The following is a 13,269-nucleotide window of genomic DNA, read 5'->3' as shown; positions in this document are numbered from 1 at the left end:
AGCAATCTTCGTTCGATCGCTCTTGGCGCGGTCCTTAACTCATTCTCAAGTCTCTGCCCCATATGTCAGCACTGTCAAAATGCACTGATTGCACGCCTTACTTTTCAATAATAATGGTAAGCTTCCAGTCAGGAGCTGGCAGTGTCTGCCGTATGCGATCCAACCTATTTTTATTCTTCTGTGAATTTCCTTCTCATGATCAGGGTTCCCTATGATTACTGGACCTGGGTAAACGTACTCCTTCACAGTCTCTAGTGGCCGACTGGTGATCCTGATCTCTTGTTCCTTTGCCCGGCTATTTATCATTATCGTCATCTTCTGCATATTAATATTCAACCCCACTCTTACAGTCTCTCTGTTAAGGTCTCCAATCATTTATTGTAACTCGTCTGCATTGTTGTTGAATAGAACAATGTCATCGGCAAACCGAAGGTTGCTGAGATATTTGCCGTCGATCTTTACTCCTAAGCCTTCCCAGTTTAATAGCTTGACTTCTTCTAAGCATGCAGTGAATAGCTTTGGAGAAATTGTGTCTCCCTGTCTGACCCATTTCCCTATAGGTATCTCCCTGCTTTTCTTGTGTAGAGTTAAGGTACCTAGCTGTAGAACCTCTTTACATATTCTTACGCGAAGGACGAGCCAGTAAGACGAGAAACTATTTACAGATTATATTTACAACAACGGTTGCAGCGCTGACCGGTTAGATTCACAGCGCGAGCCCAGTTCGTTCTTCCTCCTCTTTTCTGGAGTGATGGCGCCCGCGCACCTCGTTCAAACAAACAAATACCACACGCATGTAGAAACATTTTTCAAGCTTTTTACGTAAGCGTTCTGTAGTCCTTGATTACGTAGTGCCTCTAGACTGCTGGTATCTCTACTGAATCAAATGCATTTTCGTAATCTATATAAGCCACATAGAGAGGATTATTGTACTCTGCAGATTTCGCGATAACCTGATCGATGACATGGATGTGATCCATTGTAAGGTATCTCTTCCTGAAGCCAGCCTGTTCCCTTGGTTGACAAAATCCAGTGTTGCCCTTATTCTATTGGAGATTATTTTGGTGAATATCTTATATAATACTGGGAGCAAGCTAATGGTCCTATAATTTTTCAATGCTTTAACGTCTCCTTTTCTGTGGATTAGTATAATGTCTGCATTCTTCCAGTTTTCTGGGACCCTTGCAGTCGATATACACTTCGTATAAAGAGCCGCCAGTTTTCTAAGCATTATGTCTCCTCCATCTTTGATTAAATGGACTGTTATTCCACCTTCTCCTCCCGCTCTTCATCGTTTCATGTCTTGCAGCGCCCTTCTGACCTCATCGCTAGTTATAGGAGAGTTTCTGTATCCTGTTCGTTACTGTTCCTAAGTGAGGTAACGTGACTCCTCTGGGTACTGTATACAGGTCAGCTTAGAATTTTCCCGCTGCTTTTACTGTATCTTCGAGATTGCTTATGATATTATCCCTCTTATCTTTTAGTGCATACATCATGGTTTGTCCTATGCCAGGTTTCTTTTTTACTGATTTCAGGCTGCGTTCATTTTTTTACGGCTTCTTCAGTCTTTCACATGTTATAGTTTCGAATATCAGTTATTTTCGCCTTGTGGATCAGTTTTGACAGTTCCGCGAATTGCGTAACGCTGTGCGGCCGCCAGTCCCATACAACCACGTAGAGCGCAGGACTCTGCGATTCTAGACGTACTGCGCTCACAGAGAAAGATTAGAAAAACACCCACATAAGCACAGCAGAGAAGTGGCTACGTGAGGCGGTTCGACCGATAACTGTAGAAGCGTCATTCAAAGCATTTCTCCACTTCCGGCGGCATTTTCTCTACTTCCTTCTTAAATAAAAAGATGTTGATCCATAAATATTCTCATAAACAAGGGTTAACATTTTTATTATTCACTTTTGCTTGCAGTTTGGTTGTTGCGTTGGCTCTCTCCCTTAGTAGATCGCTTAATTTCTCAACTCCTTGCGATTTTTGTTTCCGGTTTCCAATTTTGCACGAAAAGTGCTATACAATTAAGGAAAAACAGATGAGGTAACTGGCGACAGTCATCTTGCTTATGGGTTTAAGGGTTATTGCAGGGTTTCATGATGGACGCTCTTTCACATCATTTTATTTTTCACCTTATCTAACCCATATCACGTGTATATGGTTCCGGGCATCTGTCAGCGTCGCGGCGAGCCGTAACTCAAGGAAATAATGAAGCAAAGGGAAAAGTTAAACGCCATTGGTGTTTTCTCCGGCCGCAACTCGTTCCATGAGAGTACAGACCAGCTGAGTAACAGACGCATCCCTCTCCTGGTCCCAGAATCAGCCTAAACAAAGAAGGTTGAACTAACAAAAGCAACAGCTATGCGCGTGACGGTTGAACAGATGGTGACAACTGAGCGCATCTCGAGTTAATCGCGCGGGTGCGGAATCTATGAGAAAACTGTCCTTCACATTACAAGAAATGCCGATAACTCCGCCATCTAAAAGGAGTGAAAAAGGCAGCATAAGGCTGACCGATGAACAGCTGCCAAGTCTCAACATTAATCTGGCGGCGATTTAGGAATGTGTGAGGAGTTGTGGCGTGGGTGGAGAGGGGGGGGGTTATGTCACTTGATTTCAGGGGGGGCCCGGGCCCCCCCGGGCCCCCCCCCCCTGGGTACGTGCCTGAGCCGATACATGATGTTGAGTGATGCGATTTCTCGGTGGTTTTTTTTCAATCTACCCTTGCCGCAATGCTGCTTCTGTATCTGAATAATAAGCACCCGTCATTAGTGCAGACTTATATCAAACAAATCCACACGGTGCAATCTCTGCATATGCCGTTGTGATTTTTCAGCCGATTAGTACATGTGACATCGCCGAATAAGTGCAGTCGAAGTTGCCTCAAGAAGAGTAATTGCCAATTTATTCATGGAAACGCGTACACCAGCCAACGAAGTCACCAAACACACAGGTTAATAAAAGCGCGTTAATGCTGTACCACCGATGCAATTCTGCTGAATACACCGATGAACTACCGTTCCCTCTGCAGTTTGTGCAATTTTAAATTCTTCAAGGGAGCTGCTTGGAAACGTACAAAGCTAAAGACTGACTAATTTTTCAGTACATTTTTATATTACTAGAGAGAGGTGCCACATGATATATTTAAAGGCAGAGCAGCGCCAGTTAAAGCAGATGAGCGCTGGCGCGAAGGCCCGGTTTAGTCGTCTGCAGCGTATGTATAAGAAAGAATTCAGTTGAGTACAAAACTTACATGCAAGAAGGGACTACGTTGTGAAACAAACAAATTACTCGGCGTGTTAAGTTTGCTCAGGCAGCATCGAAGTGTGATGACTTCCCAAACGGGACGCAAACTTTTCAGTGAGAAATGGAACAAAAATACCATATGCAGCAGCTATTAGCAATTCTCGCCCTGAACTACTACCTATTTTCTAAACACATTTCCAAGAACGCAAACAATATCTAAGATGCCCTCAGGCGAAACGAATAAAGCTGTTAAAGAAGCACTTCCTTGGTATCATTCCGCTAAGACACAGTGTGATTTATACCCTTTACAAACAAGGCAGGGCGAAAACTTTGCAGCTCAAAAGAATCGACAAGAGTTATGCATGGAGCAACTAGCAACAGTTAAACATGTGCGAAGCCACGCATAAAATATATGTAAAAACATTAAGTGCGCGACAGCTCGTGCGAGGATTTACCGTGCCACATGAAACCAACAATTTCAGTTCTTGCAAACTTCAGTAGCTTTAACATACAACGCAATGCGCTCGTGCAGTCGTGCTGCCTAGCTAGCGCAACGAGGTAAAGAAGCGGAAAAACAATATAATCGGCAAACAGCATTCCGAACTTTAGCGAAATGCCTTTAAACCTCATGCTGCACTGCAGACGAACTTCGTTGCTCACGCGTCTATGATCAAGTGGAAAAAAACACCAATGAGACAAAGGAAAGGATGAGATCAAGAAATTTCCCTTCGAAGCGACGATCCATTTTTGCTACCGTTGCTCCCGCTGATGAGGCTTTGCCGGGAATGATTAGAACCGTATCGCCGGCACGTTTTTACCGGTATTTGAGCCCTCCACCCTGCAACAATTCTTCGACATTCCCTGAAGCTGTGGCCACCCCACACGTGCGAATGGTGTTGCCTATCTTGCTCTGAAGACGTGAATAAGACGGAGAAGCACGATCAACGACACAAGAAACTACGGCGCACGCCAGACTCCTCTCCTGCGTGTTCTGCGCAAGGTCGCCACCAGTGGCACGTCTGTCGGCGTGCACGGTGCGTATACTTAGTAAAATGATATGACCAAACTATAAAGACGCATGTTTGCACATTTATTTTGTATTTGCGTTCACAATAGTATTTAGCTAAAATTAGAGCCTTTATCCCCCATTTTTGAATTTTCGACATACATTTATTAACTTTGTTTTCAATGTTTGTTTTCAGTTTTTTTTCAAACTTTATTCGCACGATAAGTCACTAGCATTTTTCACTGACTATATTTATTCGCATGAAGGATCACCAATGCTGATGTTTTTCATGGCCAATTTGATGCCTCTTTCTGAGTATGTTATTTCTTTTATGGTAGCGTCTAGTTATGTTGCATTATCCCTGCTTGATTTCCCCATTGAGATTCTATGAATTCATAAAAACGCGCAGGAAAAGTGCTTTGGCATCAAAAAGTGCTTCATAAAACACACAAAACCACAATATGCGACCATGATGTACTAGTCATGAACAGGACGAACAAGACAGGACAGCACAGTGTATGTCGTCTCCGCTTTTGGCCTGTCCTTTGCACTGTCTTTGCCCCCTTCGAACGTTTCAAATATGAGGAACAAACATTGTCAAGCAGTGACAAATTGGATAGAGTAAGTATGTACGTTAAATAACTACATATATATATATATATATATATATATATATATATATATATACACATTCATTATTAGAAAAAAGGTATTACAAGCCCTTGCACTAGGCTGTATTGAAATATAATGTTTACTTTGCAAATCATTTGTACCCATCACACCAACTGAATGTTATTCCCCTGACACAGGGACACTCCAAAGGCCTTTGGACTAAGTGACATCTATCAGAAAGGCGTTAACACAGTGTGAACACAATTTCTTTTTTTTTTTACTGCAATTGGCAATCTTATACTTGACACACTTTCCGGCATCTGTCTAGCTGTCTATGCCCATTTCCAACGGCTTTTCATAACCCACGCAACTTCGGCAACTGGGTAGTCCTGTCTAAATATATATTCACACATGCACCATGCATGGACATGTCCCGAGGGAAGCGCAAGAGAGGAGCCACATGTGCCTAGTATACAATGCATTGCCCAGCAGTGGCAATGCGGCGTGTAGCTACATTGCTTCAATGCTACTCGCAATAGTGTAAGCCTTCATCTTGATATGCATTCTGCCAGAATTTTTTGTAAAGGACTGCTGTGAAAAGGGATCCCGCATGGGCACTGAGCAGTAACCTCACATGCAGCTCTTTAACAACCTAAAACAAGGCAAAACACAATTTTGTCTTGCTAATAATTTTAGTGCTTGCAAAAACAATTTTATACTTAGAATCATTGACTGTTGGGCCAGTTGGTGCATTATGTGTTGCTGAGCAGATAAAGGGCAGAAGAGAGAAATAAACTTTATTGTGAGACCAGGCTCTTTGAGCCCAAAGGGCAGAAGGAAATCATTTTTTTTTCGCCTTTATTCTGGTCAACGCCACATTTTATACTTCGCAGTGACACAATGTGTCGGGCAGTGAATGTCTGCTGCAGCTGTACTCTCAAGTTGTCAAAGCCCTTGCCACAATAGCATGGTGTCCAGTCATGTAGGCCTTGGGCAGCTTCGTCCACATGCTGCACACACGGCGCTGTATGATTAATATAGCTCTAGTTTTGTCAGGGTTTTGAATCACCACATGCCTCTTTAGTTTGACGTTTATCGTTCGTTCGGACCATCATATCCTAAACACCTAAACACAGCTGCACAGCAGCAATGCACAATGCTTAGGCGAGGAAACTGCTTTTGAATGGGACGAGATGATAGACACGAGTGCTGTTAGCCATGTGTGTGCGTATAAATGCATTCCAGGCATTGACCAATGCATCACCTTGAAGATATACCTCGAACAAAAAAAAGCATGAGATGTCAGAAGCATTTGCTACCCACAAGTATGTTGAACTGTGCATCAGTTAAACCTCCACATTCTAGCTCAAGGAGTTGGCATACCTTAAATGCATTTTGAAAATGTGTCCTGCTCTAATTGGCCTTTCACTAAGAATAAACATTACGGTTGCTAGTCAGTCGTGCTCGTGTCTTTTTGTCTTATTAAAGATGGCACTGTTTCTTCACTGAAGTACACACGCCCATGGACAAAAGTATAAATAGCTTGGATGTTACATCACGGACACAGCTTGTCACTGTGATGGTTCTTCAATAAGGCACTTAAGATGATATCAGTGTATCATATTCAGTGCCATAAATAAGTTTCTTCCATGAAGGAAGAAAACCTCAGGAGAGGCTTCTGCCCTACCAGCTGTGTTTGGAGCTGCACAAGACACCAATGGATGCAGCTACTCATTGTGCCACTTCACCAACATGGCACCTTGGATGACATCAGTAAAAGTCATGTATAAGGAATTATGCCATAAATATGATTTGTCTTCTCACCTTTGCATGTAAATTGAAATTGAGGACTTCAATTGAAACTTCACATTGCAAACTTTCCATTGCGCGCATCAATTACAGCGTATGCATCTGCTTACTGGCGTGCCAACTGGACCGAATTGGCAGACTTCACCTTCCTCATCTGCTACCAGAATGTGGAACCAGCTGGGCTGTACTTGCTCCATTACCGAGCCAAATGGGCCTTCACAGCCAAGTTGACTGCAGGCCATTGGCACCCGAGAAATGTGCTCAGATGCCAATGAAAAGAGTTCTCTGCAATTTCTGAACATGTGAAATGTGAGTGGCAACACTCAATTTAAAAATGTCTAATGCTGCAACATGACTAAAATTGCTTAATCATTTTTTTTTCCTGCATTATTCAGAGACACAATTTCTTCAACACTTCATCGGTTTCAGTTTAAAGAGCCTCATACGTCTTGCTACATACTTATTGAAAACATATAAAGGAAATCGTACTATACCGTGCGTCGACAACAAAATGCCATTTGGTAAGGGGTCCTTCAGTGAAGTGTTTTCTTCAGTATTAAGAGCCTGTGCTTGCCTTTGAAGTCCTTAATGCTTGCCAGACATATGATAAAAAAGTGGCTACGTGTGAATACGGATTCTGCAAAATAATTAAGCATAACTGCCCAAATGCCTCGTTTTACTGGATGTCATGTGGCCCTTTGTTGGTTCAAACAAATGAAAGAAGAAATTGCACAGATTTCTTATGGTGCTATTTAATTTTAACTAAACGCATTAAGGCATGCATAATACGCCTTTTTGCATACAATTAATGTTCGTTGCTGGAACTAATTTAGTCGATGCAATGCAAGCAAAAGCATGTGCGACGTGATAGTGAGGAGAGCGTACGTAAGTTGCCAAGTCCTTTTTATACACGTTTTCATCGGGGAGCGCGAGAACCTGCTCTCTAGAGTGTGGCGCGGGGACGCACTGTCATCGCTTCCGAATAGAGGTCATAGGATCAAATGATGACGACCCTACCGCACAACAGCAGCAGCGCACGATTAGAAACGATAACATTCATCCAAGACCACACTAGTCATGGCATGCGTACGGTTACGAATATATGTCATGCATTCCGACAACAATTTAAATCAAGTGCGATAATAGACCACGGATTACCACAAACGGACTAATGCACACGAGGACACAAGCGCGTGGCACCATAGAAATGATACAGGCTAAGCATGTCAGTACAATTTCTTTCTCTATGCCAATACTACCAGCACTATCTCCGCCCATATAGTTTCTCGCTATATTACAATATGATATTACCTAGAAGGAAATCTGGAGCTGCCACGCTGCTCCAGTCACCATCGTTGCGCTGTTGTATACAGGGTCCCGAATATGTAGCTGCGCGTGTTCGAAAAAAGATTTTGCATTCATCGCTGCGATGTTTTTGCTCAAATTTTGCAGAACGATCACATTTTGGCTTTGTTTAGTATAACACTTGGCACCGTTTATTGCCTTGCCAAACAATTAAGCACCAACCTTAGAGAAGGGAAACTGCGTACCTTTCACAGTGGTACGAAAATGAGCAGCGGCAGCGCATAGAACTAAGTAAGTAAGTAAGTGGTCCTGATCCCTTTTGACTCAGGGCAGGCGTTTGTCAACGCCACAGGAGATGTTCAGAGTACAAGAAGGAAAGAAAGTAAGGAGAGAAAACGCAGAAAATAACATAAAACACAGTTTTGTCACAGTCACAGTCTGTGAGTCCGTCTGGTTGGTCCGGTTTGTTGTAATCGCCTCGGATTTCACCAAAGCCATGACAATCCAATCCGCCAGCGCTGCCGGTTCAAGCATGGTTCAAGCAGTGCCTCCTCTATTTTCTCAGTGCCTGGGCGAACGCTCTCCCCAGGCCGTCGGGCGCCCGCGTCGCCGCCGCCGCGTGGCGGCGCTGTGTGAGTAGGATAGTTAAAACCCCTCAATCTCCCAAAGTAGCGCCATTCACTTCTCTCCTCCTCCGCTCGGCGCGGCCTCGACGGTGGCGCCGCCGGCAGTGGGCCTGCCGTAGCAGACGACGGCTAACACGCTACGGGAGGAAATCTGCGGAAAAGTTCGTTCGAGTCCTGCGGAGCAGTTTTTTCAATCTAGATCTTGCTTTGTCAGTCGGTAACTGGCCTTAAGAATGTCGTGTCGGATTTGCGGAAGAAATAGAGAAAAGCACCATTATTCAAGGCGTATTTAAGGCGTAAAGCGCGCGCACGTTGAAAGTTCATGTTGCTGAAACACGACACAAGCACGCGGTGTGCTCAGACACGCGAGTAATTACCAGAGTTTCAGGTTTTGACAGCGCGAAAGTATGTGCACGTGGTTTCGTAGGTTAATTTACGTACCTGCAGGATGCTTTTGTTCGGCCGGCGCGTGAGAGATTCCGACTGTCTGCGGTCAGCAATGCCTGGCAGCACGGCCGTTTCTGTTCCGCGCCTTTTACAGATGTACGTAGCTCATGCACAGGTTGTGGTGGCCATGAGCAATGTTTTCACACATAGGCGGTATAGATAATTTTAACAACTTACCAGCATATGAAATCGTTATTTATTTATTACAGTGCAAATGGTTAGAATTTGATAGAAAAGAAAGAAGGAACTTGATGGGACAACTGGAAAGAGGTTCAGAAAATAATTATCCCCCTCCCTCATTGGCACTAGCAACACTTTTGTTGAAGTGCTAATTTTATCTCTGTATACTACGTGCGTCTGTATTCTTTTGCGTTGTAAGTTTTCACAAGGAAGCAGTGTTGCGTTAACTGGAACAGTCAAGGCACACAAGACAGAAGAAAAGTTGATTCTTGGGTTTTACATCCCAACACCACGATCTCATAAGGCACGACATAATGGGGGCTCCGGATTAATTTTTTTCCAGCTGGGGTTCTTTAACGCGCCGCCCAATGCACTGGACACGGGCCCGTTTTGACACGGGCGTCAAAAGAAGAGGTTGGAGGAGCCGTGGCACTTACTTCACAAAGCCGCGCGTTCTTTGCCACTTGCTCGAAGTGAGCCCGCCCGATCTTGTGAATCCACACTTTTCTTCGTTTTGCGTTGCGCCCGGCGGATGGTAAAACAAAAAGCTTTTTGCCGTCACTGGGTCTATTGTGGCAACCGTAGGCGCAGCAGCACGGCATCGCAATTAAGCACTCGGCCCTAACACATTGTATAAAACTACCGCGCTCCTTCAAACCGCCTGCCGTACTTCGTCGCGGAGGCCCAAAAATGGGGGTCGCAGGCCCAAGATTGGGGGTCGCAGCGCGCTGGAAAGAAAAGATATACAAAAGCGCGGCGCCTGCTCTACGCCGGAAAGAAAAAAATATACAAAAGCGAGGGGCCCGCTTTCACGTGACACAGATTGGCCAATGGGGGAGCGGAGGAGGCTGGGGCGACAGGAGGAGTGGAGGAGGAAGCGCCTGGGTGAGCGGGGTGGCGGAAAGATCTAAGAATGGCGCTACTTTTGGTAAATTGAGGGGCTTTAAGGATAGTAAGCTGGCGCTGACGGGCCGCGCGCAGTACGAAGCTGACGAATTCGTGTTTGCATCCGCGTTTGATTGCATTTCCGATTTTTCTCAGGCTTTTGCAGGTACGTATTCTGCATGCACTCTGTCCGGTCGCGCTGACAATGCGAAACTTGCATTCGTATTTCATAGTATCCGTTTTCTTTTTTCTCAGGCTTTTGCACGCACGTGTTGCACATGCAGCCTGTCCGGCCGCGCTAACACTGCGAAACTTTGAATTCGTATTGTTCTTCTTTCAGGATTTTGCAAGCACGTGTTCCCTATGCCTCAGTATGTCTTACTGTTGCGTACCATTGTGCAAATCAAACGGAAAGAAAAAGACTGTCGGGCTGTCGTTCCACGAAATACCAGCTGCCGCTGGTATACGAGAGAGGTGGCTTGCAGTAATTAGGCGGGGTGATTGGTCGCCTAATACAACTTCAAACTACACTAGAGTATGCAGCCGCCATTTCAGAACAGAAGACTTCACAGAAGAAAAAAAACGGCGGCTCAAGAAGGATGCAGTTCCGTCCGTCTTTGCAGACTACCCTTCACGTTTGCAGCCGAAGGCAACAATTAAACGAAGCATGGCAAGTATCACTAAACGTGACCGTGCTGTGAACGAACAGTCAACGAATGATTGCACCAGTAGCCATGCTGCCTCGCGACCGCTGTCATGTGCAACGCAGGCAACAACAGGTCCCGAAGTTGAAGAATCGGAGCCGATGGATACTACAAGCGCTACCTGCGAAACAAGAGACCATCATGGTCTACAGTGCCAGAATGAATGCGTGCACAGGGCTGACCAGGCTGCCTCATGCGACAAAAGTGTCCAGGTCGACAGCAATTCGGACTCTGCTTTGCTCACTACCGAAAAGGCCAAATGGAAGAGAAAAGAAAGAGATCTGAGGAGCCAGATACTGAGACGACATCAGACAATTGACAAGTACAAAGAGGAGCTCAAGAAACTGCAGGAGGACTCTTTGACTGCAGACGTTTCCTACATTAGAGAAAGAGCAGTAGAGAAAGAGGCTTCAGCATTGTTTCTCGTGGACCAAATTACCAATTACAAAAAAAAAGGCCTACCTGGTCTGAAGAAACTACACGACGTTGTGTGGTGCTGAGGCATTTATCAACGAAAGCCTACGAACATATTCGAGGGGAGATGCTTTTGAAGCTTCCAGACCGAAAGACCCTAACCAACTATATTGGAACTACAAGTGGTGAGACCGGCTTCAGCAAACTGGTGGAAGCTCGGCTGATATGTGAAGCCGAAAACTTTGACAAACCGCAATCAAAGGTCTGCTCGCTCATCGTTGACGAGATGAGGGTAAAGCAGAAGTTGCAATACAACAAGCAACGTGACTGCTTTGTTGGGCAAGTAGACATCGGGGTGGAAGAGCAAAACGGTGACCTTGTCTTAGCCAATTCGCTCCTGTGCTTTGTCATCAGTGGACTGACAACAAAGTTTCGAATTCCAGTTGCCTATTATTTTACAAAAGGGCTAACGGGCCCCCAACTCCACAAGTTGCTGATTTTCGTCATGCAAAAAGTGGAAGCTTGTGGGTTTAGGATTGTTCGCCTTGTCACGGACAATCATAAAGTGAACGTGAATTGCATGAAATTGCTTGGAAATGGCCTGCTTACCTACCGGATTGAACACCCCTGTGACCGCAGCAGGATTCTTTTCATTAGCTTTGATCCGTGCCACGTGCTGAAGAACGTGAGGTCACAGTTTCTATCGCGTGACTTTGGCCCGAAAGGTGAGATTTCTGCTTCACACAAAGACCTCTACCAACTGCAGAAAGGCTTGTCTGTAAAGCCTGTTCGGTTTTTAAGCAGGAAGCATGTTTATCCGAGCAACATAGAAAAGATGAACGTGGCAAGAGCCGTCCAGCTCATGTCTCCAAGTGTAACCGCTGCCTTGGAACATCTCAAGGATCAGGCTGGACACACTTGTGCACTGTCATTTTCAGCCGCAGGCCCAACAATTACGTTCATGAAGAACGTTTATCGGTGGTTCGTGCTTCACGATGTCAGCAACACGACGCAGCACATACGCCACAATTTTTCGGATGGCCGTCAATTTGACGACAGTGCTGATCCGCGGCTTGAATGGCTTGAGGTCACTTTTCCTATGTACTTGGAGACATTAAAGAAAAGATCTGGACATGCTCATGAATTCCTCACAGCCGAAACGTATGAAGCAATTCTGTTAACCACCTATTCGACAGTGGCGTGCGTCAGATATCTGTTGACAGAAGAGAAGTTTTCTTTTGTGCTCACTCGAAAATTCAACAGCGATCCAATTGAATCGCTCTTTGGAAGTTTGCGAATGTCATCCGGGTGCAACGACATGTTGGACGTTCGGGCTGCACTGTCAGGCCTCGAAAAGCTACCGAAGACCGGGATTACTGTGTCGAATGCAGCCTCCAATATTGCCCACAAAGAATGTGGTGCAATGTCGGGACACATACTGTGTGATGCACATTCCTCTGCACAACCAACTTCTGCTTCAGCTTCAATACCTCCCCTGCCGTCGACTGTGCAAGCAGTGCCCCAGCTCTCGAGAGCAAGATTGGCATTGCAGAGACTTAATACCACAATTTTGCCACAGCAGCTGTCATCGCTTCAGATTTCGGCTACCGCCTATGTGGGGGGCTACATTGCAAGGGTTGTAGGCGAGCATATTGACTGCGAGAACTGCGTTACTTTGTGTACGAAGCCGGTGAGCAACCAGCCGCTCTTTCAGCTCACTCGAAGCCAAGATCGAGGTGGGCTGCTCTACCCGTCGGACCAACTTCTCTTTGTCCTGGACTGTTTAAGAGATTTTGCTGACCGTGCACTGCAGGAGCACCAGACCTTGCAGAAGCCATTGACTACCTTAGTGGAGTACGCCGTCCCAGCTCTTTGTTCTTCAAAGTTGCTAAAGTGCAAGAGCAATGACAGCAACGAGCACAGGCTTAAGCTCATGAACCTCATATCGGTTCGTTTCCTGAGGCCGCTCCTCTGCAACTACGCCTTCAATGTTACTGATAGGCACGACGCAGTTAAACATTTTGTAAGAAA

The 13,269-nt window shown here is 45.3% G+C and overlaps 1 long non-coding RNA gene across 1 annotated transcript in view; it reads right to left on the bottom strand.

Moving 5' to 3' along the window:
• The window catches only part of LOC135917027 (uncharacterized), a 47,809-nt gene extending 39,611 nt beyond the window's left edge, over window positions 1–8,198 (bottom strand). Inside the window, exon 1 of the long non-coding RNA XR_010569148.1 lies at window positions 7,989–8,198. This is a non-coding gene — a long non-coding RNA (uncharacterized lncRNA). The remainder of the gene's footprint in view (window positions 1–7,988) is intronic.
• Between the last annotated feature and the right edge of the window lie 5,071 nt (window positions 8,199–13,269).

Source organism: Dermacentor albipictus, chromosome 6, assembly GCF_038994185.2.
Source record: "Dermacentor albipictus isolate Rhodes 1998 colony chromosome 6, USDA_Dalb.pri_finalv2, whole genome shotgun sequence".
NCBI lineage: Eukaryota > Metazoa > Arthropoda > Arachnida > Ixodida > Ixodidae > Dermacentor > Dermacentor albipictus.
This window is presented reverse-complemented; position numbering and strand designations above follow the sequence as displayed.